Source organism: Procambarus clarkii, chromosome 57 (genome assembly GCF_040958095.1).
Source record: "Procambarus clarkii isolate CNS0578487 chromosome 57, FALCON_Pclarkii_2.0, whole genome shotgun sequence".
In the NCBI taxonomy this organism is placed as follows: domain Eukaryota; kingdom Metazoa; phylum Arthropoda; class Malacostraca; order Decapoda; family Cambaridae; genus Procambarus; species Procambarus clarkii.
The window spans coordinates 18,605,460-18,626,305 of NC_091206.1; the positions used below are offsets into that span (position 1 = coordinate 18,605,460).

Below are 20,846 nucleotides of genomic sequence, written 5' to 3' on the forward strand. Positions count from 1 at the left end.
GAATAACAATTGTTTCGAACGAATGACTCACACACACAGAATAACAGATACAGCTACAAACACTCATTAACACGACAGGAGACAAATGTAAACAGTTCATCAGGCGTGCGTGCGTATATATATGTGGTGCGTGTTAGAGATAGGTTAATAGCTGCTGTCACGAATATTTATCTATTTTCGCAAGTTATAAAATATTTCACGATGCTTTTTATCACGAGGACAATTAGTGTTGGTGGTATGGCCGTTTATCCTGCTAGGGGTCAAGGGGGGTCCTCACGCAATATCTCTTCGACCTTAGGCACTCTTTCCTATCCTCTTCATAAATAGCATCATTATATACATATATTTTGTGTGTGTGTGTGTGTGTGTGTGTGTGTGTGTGTGGGTGTGTGTGTGTGTGTGTGTGTGTGTGTGTTTGTGTGTGTGTGTTTGTGTGTGTGTGTGTGTATTTTCATTTTTTTCTACTGTGTCCAAATTCTGTACCCCTGTTCACCACTCTACTCTTGTTCATCACTGTGCCCCTATGTATGGGCACAGTGCCTAGTATGTGTATATTTACCACACTTAGTCAACTTATATGTGTGCCCATGTTCTCCTCTGTGCCCCTGCTCTTCACTGTGCCCATGTTCTCTCTTACAAAAATGCATTTTCCCTGTAATACTCTTCAGTATATAATGTATACCATAATTACATTATATAATCCCGATTTCATTTTGTATAAAGTGATCTCAGTTAATATACACTAATCCCATTGATTAGTCAAGCCTTTCATTATTTATCTGAAGCTTATAGCCGATTTTGCTTTTGTTTCTGAATAGAACTCGTTACAATATTAAATTACCAGCACTTTCTTAGCCTATGACTATTTTGTCTATAAACTCAAAAGGCTTCCCCTATTGTATCATGGTTTTCTTCGACAATGTCTTTACACTGACAATGCTAACTACTGAAAATATATATATTAGCTCTTTCCCTCGGCTGAACAATATTGGAAAACCCAATCAACAAAAGCTAATCAGCGTAACCCAATCATCATAACCCAATCAACATAAGCCAATCAACATAAGCTCGACCATCAAGGGAATTCCACTTACCAACTAAGAAACACCAGCATCATAATTAATGTGAAAGCGCGTGCACCACCCAGAAGAATGAGAGATATAATGTTTTCCATCCGCGTTTCCAATGAAGTGTGTGGGGAGGACAAGAGGACGGAGGAGTTGTGTATGGTGGGGAGGACGAGGGGACAGGGGAGTGGGGAATGGTGGGGAGGACGAGGGGACGTCCTTTAACTCGTGTGCACTTGTAATACGTACACGAAGTGAGGAATGTTTGTGGTGACGACACTCAAACTAGTACCATCTGGCGGGGGGAAATTGAAATATATTTTTCATCTCCCTTAAAAGCCTTCGATACTTTTTTTTCTTGTGTTGCTTACATTACTCTACCTTTTTTGTCGTGTCTTTTATGCAAGTGAATCTATAAAAGCGAATATTGATTCAGTGATAAGCTTCTATGTCAAAAGCTTCATCATTTAATTCATTATATAGGAAATACCTTTCGTGTCAGAATTTGAACGAAAAATTCAGTATGGGAAATACAAAGCTTATGTGTACACTAAGTGTACATATGTGAAAATGGGAAAATATGTGTACACTAAGAGGTGGATCCCATACCTCGGGCTATACACGAGGGCTTATTTCAGTTCTGAATATTTTTCAGGACTGAAGGATATTTCCTGGTTGGTCAGTAAGTTATTGTAGTGGTCTTAGTGACCCTCCCAAGAAAACAAACCGTTTAAATTGTGTAACACATCGCATTAATCTTCGTAGAATCGCAGATAAAATCAACCGAAGATATTTAATAATGTTAAACCACAGAAATTCTGATTTTTAGCTACAGGAAATAAAATACATATACCACAGAGGATTTTAAATTATTGCTTCCAAAACGATCTCCATCACGTTGGAGAGAATGGAAGTGCTTCTCCTGCTAGATGGTGACGCTAGAGGAGTGTGTAGTCACAATATGTACTGGTTGAGAGCTCAATAATGCACTGCACAACGCAATATGTAGAAGAACAGAGCTCTAACCCCTGTCTATGCAAGACAGACGAGAATATATGCTATTTAGTATTTATAAAACATTTCAATCACTATCTGTGTAAGAGTGCTCAGAAAAATTGTGTATTGAGTGCTTAATAACTCACAACACTTTATGATGTCTGACAGATCTTTCCCACTGTCCACGGAGGACAGAAGAAAATCTTTATACAGTGGTTAACAATGAAAATGAATGGCCACGACGTCTGTGGTACAATATAAACTAAAATCAAATTACTGCTTCCAGTGGGTGTCCTTGTATTATCAGGGAGGAGACTGTAAGCAACGGAAGGTCACAGATTATTGACAAAAGGTGATATTATATAATACTGATGCATGAACGCGTATCACGCTCTGAGCCTTAACGACACTGTTATCAGATACTAACTGTACCTGAATTTATTCAACGAGAGGTCTATTCAAAACAATTTAAACATTATCAGCAACATATGAAAATGTCAAGCATAGGCATAATTTATGCCAAAATTATTACAATATACTGAGAAAATTGGTGAAATAGATTATCTTGACCCGTCACCCCGAGAAGAAAATGAAGCTTCATAGGATTTTCATCAGATTTAAAAAAAAAGAATGTTTTATATTTTAGAGCAAAAGTATTACATTTTTCTTTGATTTAACTGGTTGTTTGACAAATTTATTCACTGATGATAACGCAGCGGGATATTTTTTGTTTACATTACTTTGATTATACACAGACTTAAAGATTGTAAAAATAGTCTTTGGAATCATATTTAATATAAGCTGACGTGCCAGTTCCCCTGACACGATACCTGTAAACTGGAGCGCATTTACTAATGCACAAATTTAAACACTTGCATGCATGAACTAAGCCGCACATATGCGTTGAGACATACATGAAAACACACACACACACACACACACACTAAACTCTGAGACTTTTTTTCAGTGACAGAGTAGTTAACAGATGGAATGCATTAGGCAGTGATGTGGTGGAGGCAGACTCTCTACACAACTTCAAATGTAGATATGATAGAGCCCAGTTGACTCAGGAATCTTTACACCAGTTAATTTACAGTTGAGAGTCGGGTCCAAAGAGCCAAAGCTGAACCCCCCGCAAGCACAACTAGGTGAGCGAGTACACACATATACAGTCCTACCAAAGTTTCTATCCACTCCAACAACTTCTATATCAATTATTTTTTCTGTGCTTGGAACCTGTCACCAAGAACCTCAGTCATGGGACAACAAGTAGAGAGCCCGGCAAGGTTCTAAATAATTTACCTGCAGAGCGTTGTACAAGCAACACCAAGGTTCAGCTGGGAGTTGTAATTAATGTTTCAGAGGATTTATCCTTTGAGGCACCGATATAGTATTTTCACCACAGTAAGTCACAATGACTTACCTAAAAGTTACACGCCATTTTACACCCCTGAGAATGAGGGAAGGAACGACGTTTCGACGTCTTAAATGGCGTGATAATGGTCCAGGATGGACCGAAACGTCTGCACTCCCTCTATTTTCTCATGTTTGGGTTGGGGGTCCTGTATTTTAGCCATATATATATTATGCATTGCTTGCAGAATTAGGCACTGAATAAGGGGAAAAGAGTGTTTATTATCATAATTATTATTATTATTAATATTATTATTGTAGTTACCATTAGTGTTGTCACTTTCATGTTATTATTTTCATAGTTTTGTAAACATTATTCCCCAGTTTTAAGTCGCATCCCATTTACAGTATCACATTATAATCAATATTATCGCAGTTCAAGTCATCTCAGTCAAAATTCTAATGCTCTATATATATATATATATATATATATATATATATATATATATATATATATATATATATATATATATATATATATATATATATATATATATATATATATATATTTTTTTTTTTGAGTGAGGTGGATGGGGTGAGGTGGCATTAATAGGGTATTAATTTCATCAACACAAGACAGAACAAGAGGTGGCATTAATAGGGTATTAATTTCATCAACACATGACAGAACACGAAACAATGGGTATTGAATAGAAGTGTTTGTAGAAAGCCTATTGGTCCATATTTCTTGATGCTTCTATATTTGAGCGGAGTCTTGAGGTGGGTAGAATATAGTTGTGCATTAATTGGCAGCCAATTAATGCACAACTATATTCTACCCACCTCAAGACTCCGCTCCAATATAGAAGCATCAAGATATATATATATATATATATATATATATATATATATATATATATATATATATATATATATATATATATATATATATATATATATATATAAACTAATCTTTTCTATTCAAAGTAATGTCTCTAAAGCCGCCCAAGCTGAGGTCAGTGAAGGAGTTCAGGCGGAGTCTGAACTTGTTGAGGTTGATGTTGATGAACTTGTCTCCTTGTCGATGACACATTCTTGGGTACCTGGTGACCGTTGACTGTTTCTCTGGTGGGCGGGCAGCTTGAGAGTCACATCAGTTGTTTATTCAGTGGTGAGCGATCCTTATTTTGTTTTTTTCTAGTGACTTGGTTTCTATTATATTAGTGGGGTTTGACGCTGTTAACGCCAAGAGTTGGTCGTATATAGCTTGGGTTGCTATCATCTTGCATACATAATGCGACTGGCAACTATTCGAGCCACTAACTAAAATATCAATTACAGACAGATGTCATCGCTATCAACCACTTCTATCTATCAATTACCACCAACTCCTAACTACCACCTTCAACAATTATCACCACCACCATCAAATACCATCGCCATCATTTACCACCGCCACTTACGACTACCATCACCATTAATTAAGCGTGATTGGCATCTGTCATCGTCGGCAATCATCATCCGTCTCAGACATGGTGCTTAGACTGGTCGGTACAACGACGGCCTCGCTTCTTGCAGGTCGGAGCTGAATCCTCCACTTTGTAAGTAGTTGGGCACCATTCATTCCTTCCGCTCTTTCCCAAATCCTTATCCTTACATCCCTTCCAAGTGCTATATATATAGACGTAATGGCTTAGCGCTCTGACGGGAGACATCTCCCGTCACGCAGGGTGCAGTTGCACCTCCACAGATCTCCAATATCAGCTTTTGATACTGGTAATGGCTCAAAAGGGCCACCACTTACGGGCTATTCATGCCCGTGCCACCTTTTGGGTGGCTTAATCTTCAACAATTCAATTTAGCGCTCCCGTACGGGCTCACCACAGCCCGTGCTACATGGATACTTCGTTCTGAGTAGCTAAATCTAATACAACAACAACATTAGCGCTCTCTCCAGATATTTCCTTACGTTACCCTACATACTGTAACGTCGCACCTGCAGGTATCACTAATTAGCTTCATGATCACCTGGACTCAACGAAGTAAATGTACAATTTAAATACAATATTAATACAATATAAATGTAAATATAAATGTCCCGTTTTCTGATCGTGGATCCAATGCTTCGTTCGTATAGGGCACATAAGTTCGACAGTTTCTTGACGCTGGGAATTCTCGGGAAAGCGGGGTGAGACAAGACATCAATGTAGCTACTAAGAGAAGGAGTCGAAGCCCTGTGCTTGAAGGAACACAAGTTCCTTGGAAGCATTAAACCTTCCAGGCAGCTGGAAAACGAAGAATAATATTCCAAATGGGAGACAACACTATCGTCCAATGATCTTCACATGCACACTAAAGTAGGTGATACTAAGACACCAATCTGCTGAGAGAGGAGTGGGGAAATAGAACGCTGTAGGTGTTGATGAAGCCAAAGCCAGCCTCAAAGTCTCAATAAAAGTTGATGTAATACAAGTAAAGATGGAAGCAATGATATTATACGAACGATAGAAGCTTTAAATTTTGAGTTCAGCCTTAAAAAGATAACATAAAATCTGTTATCTCTAATTCATTAACATATAAAACATTCACTTCGCGATGCCTAGGAATATTTCATGATAGTCGTTGTCTTGAGGTTATCTTGAGAGGATTTCGGGGCTTAGCGTCCCCGCGGCCCTGTCCTTGACCAAGCCGCGACTTGTTACACACCCCCAAGGAAGCAGCCCGTAGCAGCTGTCTAACTCCCAGGTTTTTACTGCTAGCTGAACAGAGGCCTCAGGAAGAAAGAAACTCTATCCCCATTTGTTTCAGTCTCCACCAAGGATCGAACCCGGAACCTCAGGACTACGATTCCCGAGCTCTGTCCACTCAGCTGTCAGGGCCCCTTACGTAATCGTAATGGTAGAATGGTCGTACGTACTACGCTGTCGTAGAAAGAAATACATTGACATTGTATAATTCTAAAGTTTAAGAAAAAGAAAACTTTCAACAAAGGACGAGAAGACATTAGTTGAAAATGAGAACCAGCTGATGTGTTTCTTTTTTTTTCAGGATTTGTTGAGTTATTGCCGTAATTATCCGGATGTTTAGAGTCGTTCCCTCGTAATTGCTGGCACTTACCATGCAGTCCAGGTAAGCCAGGCAGTTTACATTGTGCGTGTTCCGTGATAACACACACACAATTATGCACATACAAACATTCACAGTTATTCACACACACACACATACACACACATATACACACACACACACACACACACACACACACACACACACACACACACACACACACACACACACACACACACGTTAGGGCCTCGTGGCTCAGTACAAAGAGCTCAGGGGTCGTAGTCCAAAGGGCCCCGGTTTGATTCCCGGCCAAGGCAGAAATAAATGGGCAGTTTCTTTAACATGATTCCCTTGTTCACCGAGCATTAAATAGGTATCTGAGTTCTAGACAGCTGCTAATGGGTGCTTCTTGGGTATGTTGTGTACTCACCTAGTTGTGCTTGCGGGGATTGAGCTCTGGCTCTTTGGTCTCGCTAGTTGTGTATGGTTTGTGAGTGTGAGTGTGTGTGTATGAGTGTGTGTGATGTGTGTGTGTGTGTGTATGTGTGTGTGTGTGTGTGTGTGTGTGTGTGTGTGTGTGTGTGTGTGTGTGTGTGTGTGTGTGTGTGTGTGTGTGTGTGTGTGTGTGTGTGTGTCTGTGTGCATGTGCGTGTGCGTGTGTGTGTGCGTGTGTGTGTGCGTGTGTGTGTGCGTGTGTGTGTGTGTATGTGTGTTAAAGAAAAATGTATGTAGTAGACATAATAGAGGAAAAATAGCTCGATTATTCAGACACATATTGTAAATGCAAATAGTAAATACACACAGGTTCTCGCGGCCGAGCGGACAGTGACAGAGTAGTAGTAGTAGTAGTAGTCCAAATGGTCCGGGTTTGATCCCCGGACGAGGCAAATGAAACAAGCAATTAGTCATACTTTCTTTCACCTGATGCCTCTGTTAGGTAACAATAACTAGGTAAATGGGAATTAAACAACTCCTACGGCCTGCATACTTTGGGAAATGTGTGTATATGTGAGATAGGGAGCAGAATAGGTTGAAGATCGGGTCAGTTACACAGACAAACAATGGCTAGGAAGGCAGGGTCCAAGAGCTTGATCCTGTGAGTAAATATAATGAACACACACATTCATACGCAAATAATAATTCAGTGTATGTAAGAGAGTGATTTTTTTTGGAGTAATCGTAGCAGTAACTACATGTATTATGACAAATCTACGTTGTTTTGGGGGAGGTAAAAAATTAAATGTTTCTCTTAAGTCTGTTTCGTATTCCCGTTCTCCTGCGCTCCGTCTCTGTCATTAGCTCGCTTGAGTACTCTTAATGATAGTACTCAATCATATATACTCTGCAAGCTGAAGAAAATTTAGCATATCTCGGGTCTCACTTTATAGTTTTTATTATTATAGTTATTAATATTATCTCTTTTAATTGGTGTTATTATATTACATATAATTTTTACGTTTTGTTATTTAGACAATTGTTGTTGTAAGCAAGAACTTTATTTTTTACAGTTATATTTAGTAAAGAAAATCTATGCTTCCTCATGTTTATTACACTGTTAATCAGGTGAAGTTATGCTAATTGTGATATATTGAGTAATTTTGGGTCATTTACGGGTTTAGGAATTGTTGATGTGGCAATGTTGCCATCCTGCTGTCAAAACGGGTTCCACTATTTTGCAATTTTTGTATATTAGTTTAGAAATAGTTTTTGTTTTTGTTGGCAAATAAATATGTATCGCTTAACCATCTGTAGCACATCTTGATTTGTAGTTTATTACTGAAATAAAGAGTGGAAGTGAAGCTAAGAGAAAAGAAATTTAGTATTTTGTGAAGTTTTACTCATTTTGTGCTGATTTTACTCAACAGGAAAATCTAATCGGTGTTAGAGAGTCCGAATGTCCGTCAGTCAGACTGTATAGTTCACTATTGTTATGTGACCTTGTCTTGAATTGTTCAAGAAAGTTAGAGGAAGAATATGGTCCGACTTGTAAACTAGTAACAAGTATTCAATAATGGATGTAATTTGTTACTTGCAGAATGTTAAACACGCCATAGCATCTAGTTCTTTACGCTTCTTGCTGCAACATCTTTCACATGTCAAGTAAGGGACAAAGTTTCATCAATGTTTACGTCTAGTGTATTACTCTACAAATGATATGTAATTGTTTCTTCTCCAGGCTGATGACAGAGCGCTCTATTATAGCGCTTTCGTAAAATAGCCATCTATGAGTGGTCATTTTATGGAAGTTATTTATTTATTTAAACCAAACAACTGAAACTATTTACAAGTTTCTGTTGTTTGGTCATAGAATAGTGTAAACAGTTATCTGCTGATGTCTGATTTTTCTCACTACGTACTGACAGCAACCCAAGCTTTCTTCTTGTTTAGTGGCCAAATTTATTGATCAGAGATTGTTATGGAGTTGCCTTCTGAATTCGTACTTTATTGAGTTTTTCTTTTTAGGTCAAACGCAGTCGTGTCCTATGGCCTTGCTAGCATCTATGTCGAGAGTTAATATTTTGTTTTCCTGACGTGTTTCTTTATATATACAAGTGCGAGTGTGTAAGACAGAGGGCAATACTTTTTTTTGTTTAAGCAATACTGGGGAAGAGTGGTCGGACCCCGTAACTTATATCTTACAAACAAAGCAAAGAGCGAGAAGGTCATCCTGCTCTATTGCGATCATGACCACCGAGTCATCAGGTTTCCCAGCTGTTGGTAAAGAGTCATCAGATACTAATCCCTGCTGCTATTTTATTATGAGCATTAAAATCTTAAGTCACACCTGATATTTTTCTTCTTTACTCATCGTCCCACTTATCAATAGCCGATTTTTTTTCACCTCCCAGAAGGCTTTTTGATATACTTTTTGATATGCTTAAATCACCATGGTGGTGGTGGTGATTTATACTACCATAAATCACCACCCACCACAACCAAATACCACTACGAATCATCACCAACGCCATATATCCCCACCACCAAACATCACTACACATTAACAACACCATACATCACCATCACACATCACCAGAACCACACCTCACCAACACTATACATCACCTCCACACACACCACCACCACACACACCACCACCCCCACACTCCACCACCTCCACCCCCCCTACACACCACCACCTCCACACACCACCACACCCCCCACACCACCACCCCCACACACCACCACACCCCCCACACCACCACCCCCACACACCACCACCCCCCACACACCACCACCCCCCACACACCACCACCCCCACACACCACCACACCCCCCACACCACCACCCCCACACACCACCCCCCCCACACACCACCACCCCCCACACACCACCACCCCCACACACCACCACCCCCACACACCACCACCCCCCACACACCACCACCTCCACACACCACCACACCCCCCCCACCACCACCCCTACACACCACCACACCCCCCACACCACCACCCCCACACACCACCACCCCCCACACACCACCACCCCCCACACACCACCACCCCCCACACACCACCACCCCCACACACCACCACCCCCACACACCACCACCCCCACCCCCCCCCCACACACCACCACCCCCCACACACCACCACCCCCACACAATACCACCCCCAACACACCACCACCCCTACACACTACCAACCCAACACACCACCACCCCTACACACTACCACCCCCACACACCACCACCCCCACACACCACCACCCCCACACACCACCACCCCCACACACCACCACCCCCACACACCACCACCATCGTTACCACCAGCAGCAGCAGCAGCAGGTGGTGGGCTGGGCCTTGACTCACAAGGCTCCTCACGGATGGTTCAAGCGGAAGTGTTTAGCAACTGATCATTAGTAAGCTTCCCAGCTAACCTTGAGACATTCCGGGAAGCGTCTATTTAACTCGACGTCAATGTCTCGTAACTTATATTTTCGTATTAAATTATTATATTCCTCATGGATATACCAAATATAACCCCACACTGTTCTTTCTTCTTATGCATGTTAGCTCTTTTACTTCCATTTATTCATATAATAATTTTATGTTTTAACGAATTATTTATGTCTATCTCCGAGTATTAGTGTTATTTATTAACTGATGCATATTTGTCAGGTAGGTTAGCACTAATTACTATCTTCTTTTGCTTAATAAACTTACCTATCTTGTTAAAACTTGTTAATACGTGTTAATATATATCTATACTCTATGTACCGGAAGTGACTTTTAAGAGTACAATATATATGGTTATATAGACAGTTCATAGTGAACATTAATACACTCTAAAGAACATGATACTCACACACAGAAATGACAATAGCGTGATATATCAAATTAACAAATACACAAGGGCTTTAATAAGTGTTCGAACTTACGTGACAAATGAACAAATCCACAATATAATGGGGGATAATCTTAAGATAGGGATGTTCGTAAGTTCGAACCCTCGTCAAGGCATTTGTGGATTTGTTACCATGATCCTTGTCTAAATGAGGAAACTCGTTGATAGTGCTAATATACTTGTCTATTTACTCGATGCTTTTGCTCTATTGATCACAAAATAACTCTCCTGATCCAGTCTACTTTCATATTCGATATATAGAGTAAGACAATTATTTAGGTGCAAACATTGAATTATTTGTTAATAAGATTGTCTAATAGCACTTGCCATTTATATCAGAAGACACGAATGCTCAATGAAACCTGACGAGAAAGAGGGTTTGGACCAGATGATGGAGTAGGATGTGTGTGCGCGCTTGTTGTTGTTGTTGTTTAAGATTCGCTGCTTGGAACAAAAAGTTCCAAGTAGCACGGGCTATGGTGAGCCCGTAGTGGACTTTTAATGTGTGTGGGCTTATGGTCGTATTACATCAGTAATGAGATTAAAAAACTGCTTTCCCCCTCCCCCCCCTGATATAGCAAAAGCACTTAATTTCAAGAATTGTTTATTTCGGATATGTGGTCCTTCTGCATTAGGCCAGTCGCACGTTGTTAGCTTTCCAGATAAATATTGGTAGGTAAAATGTCTCGAGGAGAAATAGTAAAGCAAATTAGATAATTCCTCCGGTAAATTGAGGAGGATCACTACTTTGAGGCATTGAAATCGTTCATCGCGCAGTAAGCTTTAAACTACGTAATAAAATTAATTATATGTTTATGCCTGTTCTGACCTGTGCGTTTGTGTGTACTCACCTATTTGTGCCTTCAGGATCGAGCATTAGCGCTTGGTCCCCGCCTTCCTGGCCTTTGTGTGTGTGAGTGTGTTTGAAAGCGCGCGTGTGTGTGTTCGTACTAACCTGTACTGAACTGAGAAAACTGTATAGTTTTCTTCAAGGAGTGCCGGACCAGCCGGGCTGTGGTAGGTATGTGGACCAGCAACAGCCTGGTGGACCAAACTCTCACAAGTCAACCCTGGCCTCAGGCCAGGCTTAGGGAGTAGGAGAACTGCCAGAACCCCATCAAACAGGTATTAAGCAGGTAACCTAACTGTACTCACTTAGTTGTGCTTGCGGGAGTTGAGCTTTGGCTCTTTTGTCCCGCCTCTCAGCTGTCAATCTACTAGTGTACAGATATCTGAGCTTCTCGAGCTCTATCATATCTACGTTTGAAACTGTGAAAGGAGTCTTCCTCCACCACATCACTGCTTAATACATTCCATTTGTTAACTACTCTGACACTGAAAAAGTTCTTACTAATGTCCCTGTGGCTCATTTGGGTACTCAGCTTCCACCTGTGTCCCCTTGTGCGTGCACCACCCGTGTTAAATAATCCATCCTTGTCCACCCTGTCAATGCTCTTGAGAATTTTGTATTTTCAGGATGTGTGTGTGTGTGTGTGTGTGTGTGTGTGTGTGTGTGTGTGTGTGTGTGTGTGTGTGTGTGTGTGTGTGTGTGTGTGTTTTCTTCTTGAGGTTATCTTGAGATGATTTCGGGGCTTTTTTAGTGTCCCCGCGGCCCGGTCCTCGACCAGGCCTCCACCCCCAGGAAGCAGCCCGTGACAGCTGACTAACACCCAGGTACCTATTTTACTGCTAGGTAACAGGGGCATATGGTGAAAGAAACTCTGCCCATTGTTTCTCGCCGGCGCCTGGGATCGAGCCCAGGACCACAGGATCACAAGCCCAGCGTGCTGTCCGCTCGGCGGACCGGCTCCAAAATATTATTGCCAACAGCATTTGGTGTTCCCAGGCGGTCACCCATCCAAGTACTAACCAAACCCAACGTTGCTTAACTTCGCTGAACGGAGGAGAAGCGGTGTTCTCAACGTGGTATGGCCGTTGGCGTGTGTGCGAATGTTTCCCCTGCGTGGGCGTCTGATTGTGCAGGAAAACTTAACAATAAAAAAACAAGGCAAGAACATGCACTGGCGTTCGAAGCACCAAAAATATATTACCTCGTGCGTTACGAAGGCATTATCCAACAAGGTATCCATCTCCGTCTCTAACACACGGCAATATTACGCGGTGGATCACGGCCGTAATCGGCGAGAACCTTAGTAATTCGGCCCTTTTTGCACTTCCCTCCAGTTGATGAATTCCCTGTCGACCAGCTCCTAGTGTTCATACACCGATGACACGCACGCTGCCTCAGTAGCGTAACACGCCCAGCTGGAGAGTCTGACGCAAGAGGCACTCACGCAGAACGAACTAGCGCAGGAGGCACTAACTGAGGAGGCACTGATTCAGGAGGCTTTCACGCAGGAGGTATTCACGCAGGAGGCACTCATGCAGGAGGCACTCATGCAGGAAGCACTCACGCAGAAGGAACAGACGCAGGAGTGACAGACGCAGGAGGGACTGACGCAGGAAGAAGGGACGAAGTAGGAACTCTTATGAAAATTGCGATTAGGATGGCACAGCCCTCAAAGACTCGCTGCGCGTTATCAGGTGATCTATGAATCGCTTCATACGCATTCTCTCCCGCTCCTATCTTAACCATCATTTCTAAACAAGCTTTTGTGCTGAAGACAATTGATCAAGTTCATGTTTTGCACTTCTTGCGTGTGAGTCCTGAACACGCCATGAAATCTGCAATAATGTTAGGTACAGGCAGTCTCATGTCTTAGTAGGAGTGATGTAGTCACTAGTTTTGATTCAAGATCTTTTATTAAGGTCCCGAGTCATTTGTAGGAGTTTTTAACTTGTTATATTTTATTTAACTAGGACCAGAGTTCGTTAGGACTGGTGCAGGCTAAAGATCGTTACTTTGTATCAGTTCACCTGAGATCTGGCCACTAGTAACGTATTAATATTTTGTTCGTAATATACTTTATTTATTATCAGGCCTCAATTTTATTAGAAACTGGATGATGGTGGAGCCAGCTGTGGGCTACAGCGTTCATCGAGCCGGTTAAATGATTTCACATGATGAGAAATCATGCTATAAATGTGAGTCGGCCTGCAAGTGAATGATCGCTGATGTAGTGATGGTCTAGAGAATGGAATCACCCAACATTATGGTATTGATGTTTGAGCGCCTTGTGTTGTGGGTGCCAACTTCTAGTTGACCACTAATATGAGCTAGGTGGGGATCCTTGAAAACACTGGCTTTACACACAACACTAAAGCCTTTAGCATATTTCCGATGTTGAAGTTTATGATGTTCTGACTGGTCTAACACAAAGCAGGTCGACACTTGAGAAACGTTTTCTCATAAGGTTCTCAACCTCTTTCCAAACTAGGAAAAATTATGTGGTGTAAGTCATCCAGGTGAACGGACCATGCTCATGATGGGGAAAACTTGTGCTTCACGTATGGGTTTGTAGTCTCTGCTAGAGAGAAGGTAAAAGACGTGCATTAGGATTACGTTAGTTGGTGGCTTTGCTTTCTAGGTATAGCAGGTGACATATCATCGCCACTGAAAACTCAAACAATTTGATCTCTATTATGTTACTTTATCACTCAGCACAGTATTTTTTTATTCTCATCCGTTTGCCCCTGTTAGGTGCAATATCACGCCGTTTTATCACCAACGTTTATGTTTTCTATGCTATGAATATAAGCTGTTCTTGTCAATTCTAGGAGTAAATTGCTGTAAAGTGATTTATGAGCCTTGTAGCAGTTGGCATTTCCTCTTTTGTGTATGAAAAAAATAGAGTGAACTCATCAGCATCGTCTCCCCCATCCACCTCTCTCTCTCTCTCTCTTTCTCTCTCTTTCTCTTTCACTCTCTTTATTGGAAGGTCAGTCTGGAGTATTATTGGAGCACTGAAAATTGGTCGGAAAGCCTAAAGCATTTGGGTCGTATTCTTAGCTTTGGAAGGTTAGTTTAGAGCATTAGTGAGGATTCTATACGTTGATTGGTCTGTCTGGAACATTGTTGAGACACCCAAATTTGACAGTTAAGTCTTCAACATTCTCAACCTTTCATCCTCCAATTAAAGTATATTTAGTCATGATATTTTACCTATGGTTTTCCTTGTCATCTTTTGTGTCTTCTGTTTGCTGAAGTTCTTGACCACTCTGGGTGGTATCGATGTCCCATGTGAACGACATGGTTGTTAGTCGTACCCTCACCGACTACGAATGAGTCCAAACTCATATTGTGTTTCCAGGTTATTATATTTACGTTGGAAAAATGGTAATTGAGTGAAAGAAGTTTTCAGATATGATTAGAAAAGTTAACCGACTCCATGGCGAGCCGATACCGATTCTATCTGCGGTCCAAACAGCCCACTGGCAATACAAGCAATTTTATATGTCTTGCAATGTATCTGCCACGTCTTGTTCCTTATTTTTGCTAACAAAAGCTTCCGGCTGATTTTCTCACCATTAGCAGTGTGACATTCCGCTACATAAACCGCTCAATTATCTCCTGGTGCGTCTCTCTCTAAGCAGCATATCAATCATGACTAAATTGTCAGAAAAATGACGTTTACGCAGATAGGGAGTAGCGAGACTAAAGCGATTATCTCAGCATGAATCCTTTGAGAGGCTGACCGAGATTGATCTTCAGTACTGAGTGAGGTATTTAATATAACTGCAACATGAAGGCTCACAAAGCAGCATATTTATCATGACTAAAATCTCATAGGAAAAAAAAAGAGAGAGAAATTGGGCAATGAGCAAACTTGAAGCACCGAGCCGTTTAGCCCAGCAAGGTTCCTTCCGATACCTGAAAGAGTTGGTCCATCAGCACCAACGCCTCGTGTGATTATCTCGTCACACCTGAATGAGCTCTTTGACCTCCGCATTGTTCACTCCGCCCCTAGGGTCGTAACTCTCACCACACCAGCAGGCAGGAAGCTCCTATATGTCACACGCTCCAACGCCCTTCGTGCCCGAACTGTCCTGCTCGAGACTCCAAGCGTCGTTTCTCACACCGTCCAACTCAGTAGTCCTACGAATGCGCTGGTAGCCCTTCAACCTAGTTAGTAGCCTACGTCAAGGTCATTAGCCAACGAACGCATCAATAAACTATGACAAAATCAGTAACCTACGACTTCGTCAGCAGACTACGAATTCGTTTGTATCCTTCGACAAAGTCTTTTAGCCTACGACCCCGTCAGTAAACTACTTCAGTAGCATACGACCTTGTCAATAGTCACCTTCCTGATCTTCTGTTTAACTGATTGATTGGTATATATATTTTTCCAGTTCATAACACGGCCCTAATCATCAAAGACGCGTATCGTTTGCAGGACCATTTTGACCAATCAAATTGTCTTCCCAGCTATCATTACATACCAAATATTCTCGAAAATTAATGCTTAGCCTGGTCGTACTCTGATGGTTAATGTCACACTCAGTCCTGGCATTAATCGCTAGTCAGTTCTGATATGCATGCACGCTGGTTTCCCCTGACATGTCAGGATGCTGGTCACGTTCTGACATGGCAGACATTATGTTCCATCATGACATGCAGACACGCTAGTCCGTCTTGTGATACCTCTCTATTATGGAGCTTTCTTGGTCATAAAACAAATACTTATTATGACTTCTTTTGTCTTCGTATTTCATGCCCTGTATTAAATATCTCTAGTTGTGGTGTCTGTGTGTCTCTCTGTAGAGGGGGGAATGATACCCTGATTCCTGGAAGGTAATGAGGTCTCATACCTTAAATTCTAGAAGTTAATGAACCCCTCTTACCCTTTATCCTAGAAGGTAATGAAGCCTCCTAACCTCGGGTGTAGGAGAGGATGATGTCTACCACGCGGCTTTCGTGGCAGAGGTGAAATCCCCTCATGCGGGTAGTAGCTAAAGGTTGTGCAACACTGCAACAATGGTTGTGTAAGAACCATTATGGAGGCCATGTTTACTGTGGCTGCAGTTGCATCGCTCTGGCTGCTGTACCTGGCCGTAGAAAAATGCTGATATTTGAAGCGGCGTCGATTGATGATGATGATTATTACACGGCAGAGTTACGCTGCTCATACAATCCTCCACACCCTTCTCATCATTTCTCCTCCCCTCTCCTCTCCATTTCTCCTCTCACCTCCTCTGCTATCCTACTGTTCTCTTATTCTTGTCTTTCAAGATTTTACACGAGTTTTGTTATTTTGTTTTGTGTCTCCTCTTTCGTTTAGTGCATTTGTAGACATATTTTGTTTATATTTTAAAACTGTTTATCTGTTTATCAACTCACTTTAGTTTATTAACTTCGTTTTTCCCACTTACTATTTGTCTTCGTATTCTACCATTGTAATTTTTATTTTACTCTGTTCTAGGCTGCCTTGCATTGCTTGCTGAATTATTTACTTGTGCTCTTCTAATCTACTTTTCTCGCGTGTCATAATTTATCTATTGGTGATCTCTGGACATATTTGGGCATCAAATTCCATCAAATCGTTCGTTGTTACCGCCTTTCTCCTACAAGACTATGTTTGGAAAGCCCTGAAACCTGCACGTAGGACTTAATGTTTCAAAAGCCCTACAGGACTCTATGTTGGAAAGTCCATGCCGATCCAAAGTCTCCCTATTGTAGTTTAATTTCATCCTCTTTAACATTCGTAACTCTTCAGTTAAGCTACGCAGTTTAACTATGTAGGAGTAACCACAGACTCCCAGTGGCGTCTATGCTATACACTTATTGTGTAACTCACTCTGGGTGAACACTGTGTCCGGAGTTTCCGGTTCTTTCTTTCCTCGCCGCTTTATTGCCCTCTTTAAGTGCTGCTTCATGAAGTACTTTTGCATATTATTCACCACATTTGTGATAATTTTGGGTCAAATACTTGTGCCCAAATAGCTTTCTTTCAGGGTAAATGATAAGGTTTTAGTATCTTGCCTCAAACTCCATTTGAGGCTGTTGCTTCCTTCTCTATTACCTTCAAACTTGGTACGGCCTCACATAGCCAGTAACCGGGTTCTTTACTTATCAAACTGTATATGGGGCCTTAGTGCCACTTACTCGATCCCACCGCGAGTCATATGTAAGTTATTAAGAACTTGCAGTAATAATCAATCTAAAGGAAAAAGGGGGTAAACAACACTATACAGAACCATCACCAAATGTACTTCTTAACTATATATATACATATGTACATAACATAACACTGTAAGTGTCACTTTCACACAGGACACTATAAAACTTCTGCAATCTTTTTTCCCCGGCGACTCCAGTTCTATCTTCTATCGTACACCACTCAAGGCTCCCTCCCTGAGTCAGTCGTCTATGGTCCTCACACCGGCTAGTTCGCCTTTCCCAGTAAATCATGGGCCAGTCCTACATAGTAACGTCAAGGTGTCAAAACACCATTTCTACTCTCCAGCAACACACTGGCAGGGGTCTCCAGCAACACACTGGCAGGCTTCCACACTGGCTTATAAGAAGTCTTAATAGACGGACAGTACTTCCATTTCGTAACTCAACTTGGCCATCCCAAGGTACGTCGGTCAAATGACCATTACTTCATCAAGTATCACAGACAAATCACTGTCTACACCGACTCGGCCACTTGTTTCCACTGGAACACGTCATGAGTTCAGGACTGCCCTGAGTGAACTGATTCCTGTCGACCAAGATACCACCTACGTACCTTCTAAGGAGTAAAATGTGATTAGTAAGAAGGAAGCTTCACAGAGGTCAATAAGATCACAGCCTTCCACCGGGAGAACTGAAAATGGGGTCGGTTGTGCTCAACAGATGGAGTTGACCTTATCATACCTCCCCTCCGAAAATAATTTGGGGTCGGGTGCACTCAAAAGATGGCGTCGACATCTTCACAAACCTAGTTTATGTTTAAAGCGTACCCCTCCTGTACTTCCTGCTGTGTACTGGGAGTTGTATACGACCCTTACCAATGTCTTCTCGTTCTCTAGTGTTACCAAGCCTCTTTTGTAGTCCAGTGGTTGGCCAGGTTTTCCTCCGGTAGTTCCACTGAACTTCAAGGCATTTGTTGCTCGCATCTTTCACCTTCTGTTACAAATATGTTTCATATATGATTGTACCTTCATCTACTCTTGCTTAAATATTTCATCTACTTTTCCTCATCTATTTCATCTGTTGCTTATTCACTTAATCTCCTATTGTTTGTATCTTTCACTTCATGCTGTTTGTGCTCCTCACCTGTTGCTTGTATTTGCACTGGCCTCAATTGCAAGAATTACGGATGTAACTGTATTCTCGCTCTTTGCCTCTTTGTCACTGAGTTTACTGATCAGTCTGGAATAAACAGACTAATGGCTTGATACACGCCGGTAATAAACGCATGCATTATGTACGCGCCCTGATAATGCATTGGAGAGCAGCATATGGGGTCTTCTCACTTCCTAGATTTCATCTGTTCACTCTCACGCAAATATTGTGCGAACTCTGTGAGCTGGAACTGTGGCATGATCTCTCACACTTCATCACTGAATGCCCAGTTAATAGACCATTCAGACCAGTTGGCATGAGGTACCTAAAGCTTTGCAATTATTTTATTCACTCTCGTGTTTTTGAAGATATCCTCATATTGCACCCAAAATTTGCCAGTGCAGGCTATTAATCATATGGCCCTGTATGACTAACCATCCTGCGAGATGGGGACTTGTATTACCACTGCTACCTTATTCACTCTTGTGTTGATGATATCCTCAAAATGCATCCGGAGTCTGCCAGTGCAAACTGCTTATCACATGCCCCTGTATGACTAACCATCCTGTGTGATGGGGATTTTTTAGCATCACGTAGCTAGCTTTTTGACACTATACCGCCCTTCATATAGTCTAGGGCAGCTGCACAAATGCAGATGTACCTAATATAATAATTAAAAACAATATTTGTATCCATGAGTAAGTACATGTAATACACATGTACATATGTACACATATATCTCTATGTGGGCGTGTTTGTGTATGTGTGCGCGTCATTGTATATGTGTCTAAGAGCGTGTGTTGGGAAAGCTAATATCAGAGAATCCCAGTAATTGTTTCTGTTTTCCTGATTTTTACAAGTAAACAGTGATTCTTCTTTGGCTTTTCTCGGCGAGTGCTTAGTGTAACCGCATCGGGTGTTGGCAGAGTGTTGATCTTCACATCTCTCTTCAACTGTTTCGACCTGACTAAGTTGGGCACGTTTCCACAACAATAATAATAATGCAAAGATGGGGGAGACTAGCCCTAAGCGTCTCATTTCAGTCTCAGCCAGACTGTTATTTTATTATATATTAACGACGTATTTGATGTGTTATCTGAGTCTGAATTGAGAAATTAGTTGAAAGAAAAATATGTATTTTCCACACACGAATCGCAAACACCTCCCGAGGAGGCGACAATGTCTATCCAGAGTCAAAATGACAAAACGATCATAAATTCGAGTCCTCATCACGGCCCTTGTGAATTTGTTCATAAATGCAGTATTAGAACGTAAAATAACGCAGCTGTGTTAAGAGTCCTGCATTTGAGTATCTTCCGGAACCGTCTTAATTAATGCGTACTGGCTGCCGGATGGGAATTTTATTTTAATTAACATTCATCTGCATTTATGCAGCTTCGCTAGACACTAAGAAGGGTTACAGAGCTCGTGTCGAGATCTAGCCATGTGATACTAAAAAACATCCATTTCATGTACGAGGTATGAGGATTTTTTTTTTAGTTTTTTTATTGCTGGGTGTTCGTTCTAATTGTTTACTTCTTTGTTCAATTAATTTGTTCATTCACTTGTTTATATAGCTTGTTGACTCCCATGTATATTCAAGTTCACTCATGTGCTTTGAATTTCTTGACAACCCTTTTCATTCAACTTCTTTTGCACACACACACACACACACACACACACACACACACACACACACACACATACACACTTCAAGTGTAGTTATGATAGAGCCCAATAGGCTCAGGAAACTGAACATCAGTTGATTGACAGTTAAGAGGCGGGACTAAAGTGCCAGAGCTCAACCGTTGTTGTTGTTGTTGTTGTTTTAGATTTAACTACTCAGAA

At 41.4% G+C, this 20,846-nt stretch overlaps 1 non-coding gene across 1 annotated transcript; it reads right to left on the minus strand.

Moving 5' to 3' along the window:
• Positions 1-12,646: 12,646 nt before the first annotated feature.
• On the minus strand, positions 12,647-12,765 carry LOC123745092 (5S ribosomal RNA). The gene has a single exon (XR_006771297.2). It is a non-coding gene; the product is annotated as a 5S ribosomal RNA (ribosomal RNA).
• Positions 12,766-20,846: the final 8,081 nt, after the last annotated feature.